Source organism: Neophocaena asiaeorientalis, unplaced genomic scaffold, assembly GCF_003031525.2.
Source record: "Neophocaena asiaeorientalis asiaeorientalis breed wild unplaced genomic scaffold, Neophocaena_asiaeorientalis_V1.1 scaffold42, whole genome shotgun sequence".
NCBI lineage: Eukaryota > Metazoa > Chordata > Mammalia > Artiodactyla > Phocoenidae > Neophocaena > Neophocaena asiaeorientalis.
The window spans coordinates 3,215,975-3,228,499 of NW_020172633.1; positions in this window are offsets into that span (position 1 = coordinate 3,215,975).

Consider the following 12,525-nt stretch of genomic DNA (forward strand, 5'->3'; position numbering starts at 1 on the left):
CTTAAAAAGGAAAGAAATTCCTATATATGCTACGACATAAATGAGCCTGGAAGACATTAGCTAAGTGAAATAAGCCTGTAACAAAAAGACAAATACTGTATGGTTCCAGTTAATAAATTACGTAAGTAGTGAAAATCACTGAGATAGATAGTAGAATGGTGGTTGCCAGTCCCTGGGAGAGAGAGAAATAGGGAGTTTTGTTTAGGGAGTATAGAGTTTCACTTTTACAAGGTAAAGAGAGTCCTGGAGATAGATGGGGATGATGGTTGTACAACATTATGAATATATATAATACCATTGAACTTACACTTAGAAACAGTTAAGATGACACAAAAATGTTTGGCACAAAAATGATATACACTTAGACAAGAGTAAATCATTGCATCTTTTGGGAAAGCCACCAGAAAGCTGAAAAATCATAAAATATCCACAATAATTGTTATTGCATTTTTATGTCTCAAAATTTATTTTAAGGGAAGCCATCCAAAACATGTACAAAATTTCAGCAAAACAGATAACCAGCAAAGTTATATTTATCTCACCATTATCTAAAATAATAGTATAATTTTTTAAATTACAGAATATTGTTAACTGAAGTTTAATAATTCTAGAAGTAGATTAATAAAGATAAACTTTTTAAAAGAAGAAATATTTTAACATGATCTAATGTGAACTAGAGTACCCAGTAGAATTTTGGAAATAAATATATCCAAATGCTAACAGTGATTTTCCAGGGTATAGAATCATGACTTTTTGTTCTTCATACATTTTCTTGTTTTCCAAAGTATTAACGGTATTTCAATTTTTTTTTAATTTAAATGATAAAAGCCTCCAAATAACATATTTATATATGTGACTAAATTAATTGACCTGTGTTACACTTACGAACACAGGAGTTTAAACATCAAATTTTAAATAAAATATGTACATTTAAATGTACACTTGATATGTGTACTTATTTCCATTGACATTTAATATGTTTCACTAATATTGAACAGGAGATCATTTACAATGAGAAACTGTATAAAAATCTAAATTAAGACACATTTTTGTTATTGCTAAGAGAGCAATGCAAACAACTATGTATATTTGAGATGATTCCAACTTCTAATAGCCTTGGGCTTTTTTGGCATGATGGCTTTGGTGATCACTAAATGGAACGTTGAGATGTTGGATATTTGGAATAAGATCAAATAAGAAAAACAGCAGTATACTCCAAATCATCAAGAAAAAAAAGTCTTCCAAAATAGTATATATAATTCCACCAGTATCCTGTGCAAACCACATATACATAAAATTCTTCTTTTGGCATTTTTAAAAATAATGAAGTTAAAAAGGAAAGAAAAGTTGCAGCACAGCAAAATGTATTTTTAACTTAACTAAAAATCACAGTAAAAATCTGATTATTTTGAAGAGAGAATTGACTATTATTTTGAAAATCACAATCATGTAAAGCAGATTCTTTTTCATAGCTGACTATTCATGAATTTAAGAAAGAACTGTATTAAACTGCTATCTGTGCCTACTGAAAGACAAGTTTACATAGAAAAATCTCATACTGGCTTTTTAGTACGCCCTTAACAATAATGAAATATTAAAGATCATATCAAATCTTTAAAAATAAACATAAACTGTCAAACATACAACCTTAGCTAGGAATAATATCTGAATAACAGATAACCTTAATGAAGAGAACATGTAAATATGCTCTAAAATCATAGGTACTCATCTGTTTGTATTTGTGAAATTTTTGCCAATATAAAACATGAAAAAAACATAGTAGTAATGCTCATAAAAGTAAAAATTTATTATTGAGATGCATTTTTATTATTCCATAAGAATGTAGACAAACACAAAAAGGAATCAGTCATTATATTTCACTGTTTCTAACCTTATGAATTTCTCAGATAAATTTGTCAATTGCCCTTAATATAAATATATTTCTGGGAATACCTGGCCTTTAAAGTCAGGTATCTATTTCTTTTTTCTAAATTTGATCACATAGCACAACTAAGACTAAGTCAATTTTACCATTCCAATATATCCAAATATTTTAAATCATATTTGTCAGATTAGAGGACAATGATTGAATTCAAAATACGTTTTGAAACAATTTAAATTGGTGTTAAGATTTACTTCTAATATATCCATAAGCCTATGTAAAAAGACGTAAAAAGTATTTTAGTAGGTATTGTCATTTTGCCTTTGTACTGAATAGTTTTAAAATCGAGATCATTTTTCTATAGGAGATGAAATTATAAGAATGACTTAATTAAAAACATGTTTACATGGCATAATATGGTTTACAATTCTGGGAGATTTTCACAAGAGGAAAGGCTAAAGTTTTAAATTCTGTAATGCAAGAATTATATTGTAGGTTTTGTGGGGGTTTTTTGCAAATTTTTGAAAGAATACAAAGATTTGACTTGAAAAGTACATCTTCAGATGCAAATATTGACCATGAGACTTACTCAAGTCTCCTTGATTATGTGACAGGTATACAAAATTTTATCAACATAAATTCTTATGACTAAACATTCTGTAATTTTTATACATCATTTTATTTTAGTAAATTATAATGCTGTAAATCTGATCATTTATATTTTAAACTGTGTTAAATATAAAGACTAAGTACATAAATTAAGTGACATTATAGCTTAATGTTTTCATGTAGTGATTTCCTGATAACAAAAATCAGTAATAAGGTCAATATAAGGCTTAATTACAGAAGAAATTTCAATGAACTAACACTATATCAACTTCAGTGAAAGCACTTGACTGATGTGACTCTGGAAAATGTTAATAGGAATAATCAAATGCTGGGTTTAATACAGTGTTTTTTACCTTTTGGCTATTGTGAATAATGCTTCAGTGAACATTGACATAGAAGTATCTATTTGTTCCCTGTTTTCAATTCTTCTGGATATATACCTAGGCATGAAATTGCTGGGCCATATGGTAATTCTATGTTTAATTCTTTGAGGAAACACCATACTGTTTTCCACAGTGCCTACACCATTTTCCATTTCCACCAGCAATACCTAGGGTTCCAATTTCCCCATATCCTTGACAATGCTTCTATTTTTTGTGATGATGATGATGCTTACTTATAGCTATCCTAGTGGCTGTGAAGTGATACCTCATTATAGTTTTGATTTGCATTTCTCTTATGGCTAATGATGTTGACCATCTTTTTATATGTTTACTGACCATTCATATATCTCTTTGGAGAAAAGTCCATTCAAGTCCTTTGCCCATTAAAACATTTTTTGTTTGTTTTATTGTCATTGAGTTGCAAGAGTTCTTTATATATTCTGGATATATTCTTATATATATATAAGAATATATATATATTCTTAGCAGATATGTGATTGTCCTATATTTTTTTCCAGTTCTCTAATTTGCCTTTTTACTTTCTTAAGAATGTCCCTTGATGCCTCAAACTTTTTAATTTTAATGAAGTCTACTTATTTATTATTTTCTTTAGTTGCTCATGCTTTTGATGTCCTACCTAAAAACTCACTGCCAAATCCAAAGTCATGAAGATTTATCCTATTTTTTTTTTTTGCTGGGAGTTTTATGGTTTAGTTCTGATATTTAGATTGTACCAGGTTATTATTTTTTATTGTGTAACGGACACCATATTTGAAAAGTTGTTTGTATGAATAATTTAAATCTTAGAATGATATAATTTTGCTTTTGCCAGGTATCCATTTCTCTTAGCTTTCTGAGATTACCTTATTCCAATTTCAGTAATTGAAATGATTTAATTTGCATTTCATTTGTATTCCTAAACCTTCCACACTTGAGTGTACCAATCTTAAGCACAGTGATTTACCAGGGAACCTCCTTATGATCCCTGGACTCCACATTTTGTCCCCCTGATTACTGAAGTTTCAAACTATTGATTCAGCCTCTCAGTGTCTTAGTTGATTCTTCCAGAACTCGCAAAAGTCCATGGGGGAGATACATCTCAAAGGTAGGGCTCATTTATTTGGATTTCTTTCTTCTTCAGGATCTTGAACTTGCAATTCTTCATTATCTTTTAGCTCCTTTGTTCTTTCGAACAGATTTTTTTCCCTTAATATATTGTTCAGATGTTCTGTGTGATCTCAGGAGGAGGGTTGGTCTATATATCTTATTCTTCATTACCAGAAGCAGAAGCCAATATAATGTTTGCTAAAAGTTTATTTTCTTACACTATATGTTTAATCAAAAACTAAGATAAGTTTCCTCTTTGAAAAATGGGTGATGCTCAAAGGAACTAACATTTCAGAATTCATAACTCCCTAACACCTACTTTTCTTTAAGGGTCAGCCTATGTGCCCAGCAGTGCCTGCTGAAGTAGTTTGTTTCCTCAAGCTGTAGCATAGCTTCTGTAGTACTGAAAACAGCGAACACACAGTTTCTTTGCTAATAGGAACTATGTCTAGTCACAGCCAGATTTTAGAGACTGATCCTTTATTTTACTCTCAGATCATTAAAGGAAGTTCACTGGTGGTGTCTTCCAACATACAATGATTAAAAACTGACTCTATTCTTAAAGAATCCATTTTCTTTACCCAAACAATTTTTAGACATAGAATACCTTTCTATGTCCTAATTATTAAGCCAAGTCTCTACTGGAACTGATTGGGTCATCAGGTGAAACAAATTTTTTTAAAGAATAATTTCGCAGTTAATACCAACCAATTTTTTGTTATGTGTTTTATACTTAAAAATCAAATTATCAGCATCATTCTTACACTAAACTCTTTCATATATGAACAAGTTATAAACAAATTTAATTCTGGTTTTATTAAATAGTAAACTTAGCTCAGCAGATAAAGAAATTTGCTAGAAGAAATGAACAACTGGTTGAAGAGCACTGTCTTACATGTTCACCCTAATTAATGTATTAAAAGAAAAACAATCTCCTATTTCCTGACTGTGACTTTTTCACATTTATTAAATTATGCCATCTGTTACTTGACTTGAAGCTATAGTGTATGATATATTAGAGTCTCTATCTATGTCCAGGTGAATGATACCAGCTAGGAAGCTGACAGCAATGAGAAAAGTAGTCCAAACATGCCGCACTTCCCCTTTAAATGTCTATTTCTATTTAATATTCTCAGAAGAGCCTGTGAATGTGCAATATGATTGTATGTGTTTGATAGAGAAGGTTCTATGGGAGGATGAGGGAGGTACTTCTAAATCCAGAAAGCTTGGTCTAATAGAATAATGCTGAGATGATGGGGCTGAGTCATCTTTGCTGCATTTTTGTAAATTTCACAAATATTTTCTTGGATCATCAGACTAGGGACTGTATATTTCTCTTCACTCTTGTCCTCCTACCTAGTTTCCTGAAAACTGCACAGCATGGCCAATCATTGCTCTTGACTAGCCCTCAGGACATAACTCCTTATGATACAGAATCGGAATTGTTAATCCCCCAGCCAGTTCCAATATACATTGCTCCAGCAAATACCCAAATAAATTGAAAGAAAGAATTAAGAGCAATAATGGAATAGCACCGCTTTACCATAAAATAGAGTTTATCTTTGCACTGAATGGCTATCAGTATCAAGAGGCACAAACTAATGGACAAGTGAGATGAGGTATACAAGAAGATAAGGCCAAGAAGAATCTGCATCCTTTCATGGAAGGCACAATCCACAGGTGAGGTGGAAAAATCATCAGTTAATTTGTTGAGCACCTGCAAAACATAATTTGAATGCTAAAACAACCCGTTCCCAATCACATGCTTCACTCCATGTTTGGCTCTGCTGTTAGAGCCATAGCAACAAGAAAATGAAAAAAAAATCTAACTTTTCCTTTCCCACACTGTTGAATTGTAACAGTTTTGTTGAACATTTGGGACTATGTACCTTTTGCAACGACAGATTGGCAAATCTGTATTGCTACAGCTAACATAAATGTTTAATTTAAAATTATGTGTTGAACAAAGAAATATTTCTATGACATTCCAAGAAGTAGGTTATAATCTGATTACCTGATATTTTTGTGACACTTTCCTAGGTATGGTACCAAGTTGATTGTCATAACTCGAATTGATTTAGAATTTAGTTGATTTCACTTAATGGATTACTTTAATTAAAAGAAAAAGCTCAGAGTCAAATCGAATACCATAAATTTTCAGGATTTTTAAATAATCTGACAGCTCATGTTGTGTTATTACATTTGAATGATTTTCACAAGAAGTTAACCCTCCCTCCTCCATCCATCCAAAGCAATGGCCCTGATAAAGAAAATGGTCCCAGAAATATACCTGATCTATGGGTACACTATGATGAATCACTGCCATACTTTTTTTTTTTTTTTTGCGGTACGCGGGCCTCTCACTGCTGTGGCCTCTCCCGTTGCGGAGCACAGGCTCCGGACGCACAGGCTCAGCGGCCATGGCTCACGGGCTCTGCCGCTCCGGACCGGGGCACGAACCCATGTCCCCTGTATCGGCAGGAGGACTCTCAACCACTGCGCCACCAGGGAAGCCCCCTGCCATACATTTTTAAAGAAGTTTTAAAGCAAAATCACTTAGTGAACACTACACTCTTTCCAATTATCTGTTTCATCTCAATTTCATCTCTTATCGTCTTCCCTCATTTCCTCACCTATCCCTCTTGATTTAAAAGAAGTGTTCATAGTTCTGTGGAAGGTTATTGTACTGTGCGCAGAAACACTTATGTAGTGGATTTGAACCAACATGTTGCACCACAGACTAATTAAAAACCTCCTAGGGTGGACACAGACATCAGTACATTTTTTTTTTAATTAATTAATTTATTTTTGGCTGTGTTGGGTCTTTGTTGCTGCCCGTGGGCTTTCTCTAGTTGCGGCGAGCTGGGGCTACTCTTTGTTATGGTTGCAGTGCATGGGCCTCTCATTGCGGTGGCTTCTCTTGCTGTGGAGCACGGGCTCTAGGCGCACGGGCTTCAGTAGTTGTGGCTCGCGGGCTCTAGAGTGCAGGCTCAGTAGTTGTGGTGCACGGAATTAGTTGCTCCACGGCATGTGGGATCCTCCTGGACCAGGGATCAAACCCGTGTCCCCTGCACTAGCAGGCAGATTATTTTTTTTTCACACACACACACACACACACACACACACACACTGTATTTTATTTTTACAAGAGATAAATAAACTAACACCAAGCATTGTAAATGGATGACCACAACAAAAGCAGCAATGATTGAAATTACCAAACACAAAAGACACTCATGACATAAGTACATTTTTAAAAGTGCTCCAGGTTATTCCAGTGTAAGGCCAAGGTGGAAATCTACTGTCATCTGTCATGAACCATAGTTCATAAAAACAATGTGAGGAACTGGTTAAACTGCCTATTTTCAATCTTACCTTCATAGATTTTTTGTATGAAGGGTAGGGTGAGGCATAGGAATCTGACTTTTTAAAAATAATCTCCAAGTGTTTTCAATACAGGTGGTACATGGTCCACATTTTGAGAAACACTGCCATATGGGGACGGTACTTACTCTGCATTTTACTTTATCAGTTACCCCTCTCTCACTTGTGATTTTAGACTCCCGTTTCACATTTTAGTGAAAATAAACTTGTTCATTTCTACCTAAACAAAGTGCCTTCCTCCATAGCCCTATCTCCTTTACCTACTGCTCTCTCTCTCTCAAGAAAAAAAGTTTTAAAACACAAGTCTCAATCATGTATTTGTTCTTTCATACCCCATTCATTTTCCACCCTGGACCAGCTTCATAGACATGCAACCTATATAGGCACAAATGGTCATGAGCTTGGTAGGGAGATAGGTAGTCTGAGATGTAAGAGAAAAAAGAAAGCAGACTAAAGGTAGATACAAAAGCATTTCAAAGACAAAATGATCAATGGTATTAAACGCTATGCAAGTCAAAAAAAAAGAAATAAAAACTTTAAAATGCCCATCAAATTAAAATATCAAAGAGATTTTTACAATGGTGAGCTAATGAAGAAAGCAGAACTGGCTACGTAATTTTCAGGACCCAGTGCAAAATAAAAATGCAAGGCCCCTTGTTTAGAAAGTACGAAGAATTTTCGGAGACCAGGGCACTAAGCCAAGGGCAAGACCTGGAAGTGAAGGTCTAATGCTCAGCTATATCAATACCAGGAAACCCAAAGAAACCCCTGGGTTTAAACACTGGACAATCATGCTCATCTTCTTAAACACGTGGAATGTTTTCTATTTTCCTACAATATTTGGTTCAGCCACAATCTCTAGAAGTCTATAAATAGTTTATGTTATAGGAAAATAGTTTAAAGTTTACTCCAAGCTTAATTATTAGGAAATTCAAATGATATGAAAGTTGTAGTGTGTAAGCATCATAGTTAAAACTCTTCAGAGTAGGATATGAGAGGCTTAAATTAGGACAAAAGTGCATGTCTATTGCTGATTTTCATTCCTCAAATAAAGCTTTTTATCACTTAGATATTATTAGTCACTGCTAAATTAGAAATCCATGCATAAACCTGTAATAATCATTTCCATCAGGAAAGTTATTTAGATATTTTAGTGATGTATCTTTATGGTCATTTGGATCTGATAAGTTAGCGTTTCAAAAAGGGAAGGCATGGAAAAAGAATCTTTTAAAAAAGAGGTTTTCAACCAAGATTTTTTCCCCACATGTATAAATATGAATGATGGAAACATTTATTGTATAGGGAAATTAAGAATAAAGTTTCCATAGTGATACACTTAAGATCCGGATCGGTAGAAATGGCCGCAAACTCAGAGATGGGAAGACTGACAAGTCTAATAAACAATAGTAAAGTAACATCAAAAGAACATGAGCAGTAAGACCAGCACATATCCCCACAAGCTGGATTAGTCCTCTTCAGGATGATTGACATTTCCAGCAGCTCCATGCTACTCATTGTGCACCTAGCATGGAACGAGTAGAACCCCCAGAAAATGTAGTTATTCTCTCTTCTGATTTTGTCATGAGAATCCATATTCACTGTAGGAAAAATAAAACCAGATAATAGGAAAATACTAAAAGCCCCAAATTCTACAATCTAAGATACATGCTGATGTGGGTCTATGTAAATATATATCACTTATATAATTGATGTTCTTTATAATACAGTCTATTTCACAGTTACTGTTTTCAGATGAGAATATATTGAGTTTCCCGTATCAAAAAATATAGTCTATATTATCTTTACAAATATAGTAATATATAACATTTATTATAGAGAAATCAAATACTTTTGACATTTATTTGATATCTTGCCATTTTAAACAATGTTGCAATAAATAGCTTTGTACATATATTTTTGGGTATATTTCTGATTTCTTTTCTTAGAATGAATTCCTAGAAGGTAAAACACTGTATCAATTTAAGGAAACGTTTAAATATGTTTCCCTAATGTACCATTTGGAGACACTAATGGGACTATGGATTTGACATAGAAAAATGCATATTTGCAAATAAGCACAAATTTCTGTGAAATTCAGAGAATGCTTGTCTCTCCAGAAAGCCCATGTATAGATATTTATCCAGGGAGTTATTTAGCCCATGTTAAGAACACTTATGCTATATTTTAATCCCATTATTATACAAATATATTTATACAAATATCAAGAAAGATCTATTATAAAGAGTTACTGATGATTTTGCTGGTGACGTGGTGATAGAGGGAAATGTAGTGTTCTATTGTTTTCTTTGAGCATCTTATAAAAAACATGCTCCACTTTTATAATCTGTAAAGAAAATAATATTTCTGAGTATTTTTATTGGACAAACAACAGACCTTCCCCTGTCCTTCAAATTTTACTCGATTTATAATCATGTCCCTACCCACTCACAGTCAAAATTCTTCACATATTATTTTTATACTAAGTGCATCTACTTAATTAAAGGCTGCTCAATATTCTTGTGTGTGTGTGTGTCTGTGTTTACATATTTATTTATTTTTAGCATCTTTGTTGGAGTATAACTGTTTACAGTGGTGTGTTTCTGCTTTCTAACAAAGTCAATCAGCTATACATATACATATATCCCCATATCACCTCCCTCTTGTGTCTCCCTCCCACCCTCCCTATCCCACCTCTCTAGGTAGACACAAAGCACTGAGCTGATCTCCCTGTGCTATGTGGCTGCTTCCCACTAACTATCTATTTTACATTTGGTAGTGTATATATGTCCATGCCACTCTCTCACTTCATCCCAGTTTATACTTCCCACTCCCTGTGTCCTCAAGTCCATTTTCTACATCTGCGTTTTTATTCTGGTCCTGCCCCTAGGTTCTTCAGAACCATTTTTCTTTTTTTTTTTTTTAGATTCCATATATATGTGTTTAGCAAACGGTATTTGTTTTCCTCTTTCTGACTTACTTCACTCTGTATGACAGACTCTAGGTCCATCCACCTCACTACAAATAACTCAATTTCGTTTCTTTTTATTGCGGAGTAATACCATTGTATATATGCGCCATATCTTCTTTATCCATTCATCTGTCGATGGACACTTAGGTTGCTTCAATGTCCTGGCTATTGTAAATAATGCTGCAATGAATATTGTGGTACATGACTCTTTTTGAATTATGGTTTTCTCTGGGTATATGCCCAGTAGTGGGATTGCTGGATTATATGGTAGTTCTATTTTTAGTTTTTTAAGGAACCTCCATACTGTTCTCCAAAGTAGTTGTGTCAATTTGCATTCCCACCAACAGTGCAAGAGTGTTCCCTTTTCTCCACGCCCTCTCCAGCATTTATTCTTTGTAGATTTTTTGATGATGGCCATTCTGACTGGGGTGAGGTGATATACCGCGTTGTAGTTTTCATTTGCATTTCCCTAATGATTAGTGATGTTGAGCATTCTTTCATGTGTTTGTTGGCAATCTGTATATCTTCTTTGGATAAATGTCAATTTAGGTCTTCTGCCCATTTTTGGATTGGGTGGTTTGTTTTTTTGATATTGAGCTGCATGAGCTGCTTGTAAATTTGGAGATTAATCCTTTGTCAGTTGCTTCATTTGCAAATATTTTCACCCATTCTCAGGGTTGTCTTTTCGTCTTGTTTAAGTTTTCCTTTGCTGTGCAAAAGCTTATAAGTTTCATTAGGTCCCATTTTTTTTTTTTTTGCGGTACGCGGGCCCCTCACCCCCGCGGCCTCTCCCGTTGCCGAGCACAGGCTCCAGACACGCAGGCTCAGCAGCCATGGCTCACGGGCCCAGCCACCCCGCGGCATGCGGGACCTTCCCGGACAGGGGCACGAACCCGTGTTCTCTCCATCGGCAGGCGGACTCTCGACCACTACACCACCAGGGAAGCCCATTAGGTCCCATTTTTTATTTTTGTTTTTATTTCCATTTCTCTAGGAAGTGGGTCAAAAAGGTTCTTGCTGTGATTTATGTCATAGAGTGTTCTGCCTATGTTTTCCTCTAACAGTTTTATAGTGTCTGGCCTTACATTTAGGTCTTTAATCCATTTTGAGTTTATTTTTGTGTATGGTGTTAGGGAGTGTTCTAATATCATTCTTTTACATGTAGCTGCCTAGTTTTCCCAGCACCACTTATTGAAGAGGCTGTCTTTTCTCATTGTATATTCTTGCCTCCTTTATCAAAGATAAGGTGACCATATGTGCACAGGTTTGTCTCTGGGCTTTCTATCCTGTTCCATTGATATATTTTTCTGTTTTTGTGGCAGTACCATACTGTCTTGATTACTGTACCTTTGTAGTAGAGTCTGAAGTCAGGGATCCTGATTCCTCCAGTTCTGTTTTTCATTCTCAGGATAGCTTTGGCTATTCGGGGTCTTTTGTGTTTCCATACAAAATGTGAAATTTTTAGCTCTACTTCTGTGAAAAATGTCATTGGTAGTTTGATAGAGATTGCATTGAATCTGTAGATTGCTTTGGGTAGTATAGTCATTTTCACAATGTTGATTCTTCCAATCCAAGAACTTGGTATATATCTCCATCTGTTTGTACTATTTTTAATTACTTTCATCAGTTTTTTATAGTTTTCTGCATACAGATCTTTTGTCTCCTTAGGTAGGGTTATTCCTAGGTATTTTATTCTTTTTGTTGCAATGATAAACGGGAGTGTGTCCTAATTTCTCTTTCAGATATTTCATAATTAGTGTATAGGAATGCAAGAGATTTCTGTGAATTAATTTTGTATCCTGCTTCTTTACCATATTCATTGATTAGATCTAGTAGTTTTCTGGCAGCATCTGTAGGATTCTCTAGGTAGAGTATCATGTCATCTGCAAACAGTGACAGCTTTACTTCTTCCTTTCCAATTTGGATTCCTTTTATTTCTTTTCCATCTCTGATTGCTGTGGCTAAAACTTCCAAAACTACGTTGAATAATAGTGGTGAGAGTGGACAACCTTCTCTTGTTCCTGATCATAGAGGAAATGCTTTCAGTTTTTCACCATTGAGAATGAGATTGGCTGTGGGTTTGTCATATATGGCCTTTATTATGTTGAGGTGATTCCCTCTATGCCTACTTTCTGCAGGGTTTTTATCATAAATGGGTGTTGAATTTTCTCAAAGCTTTTTGTGCATCTATT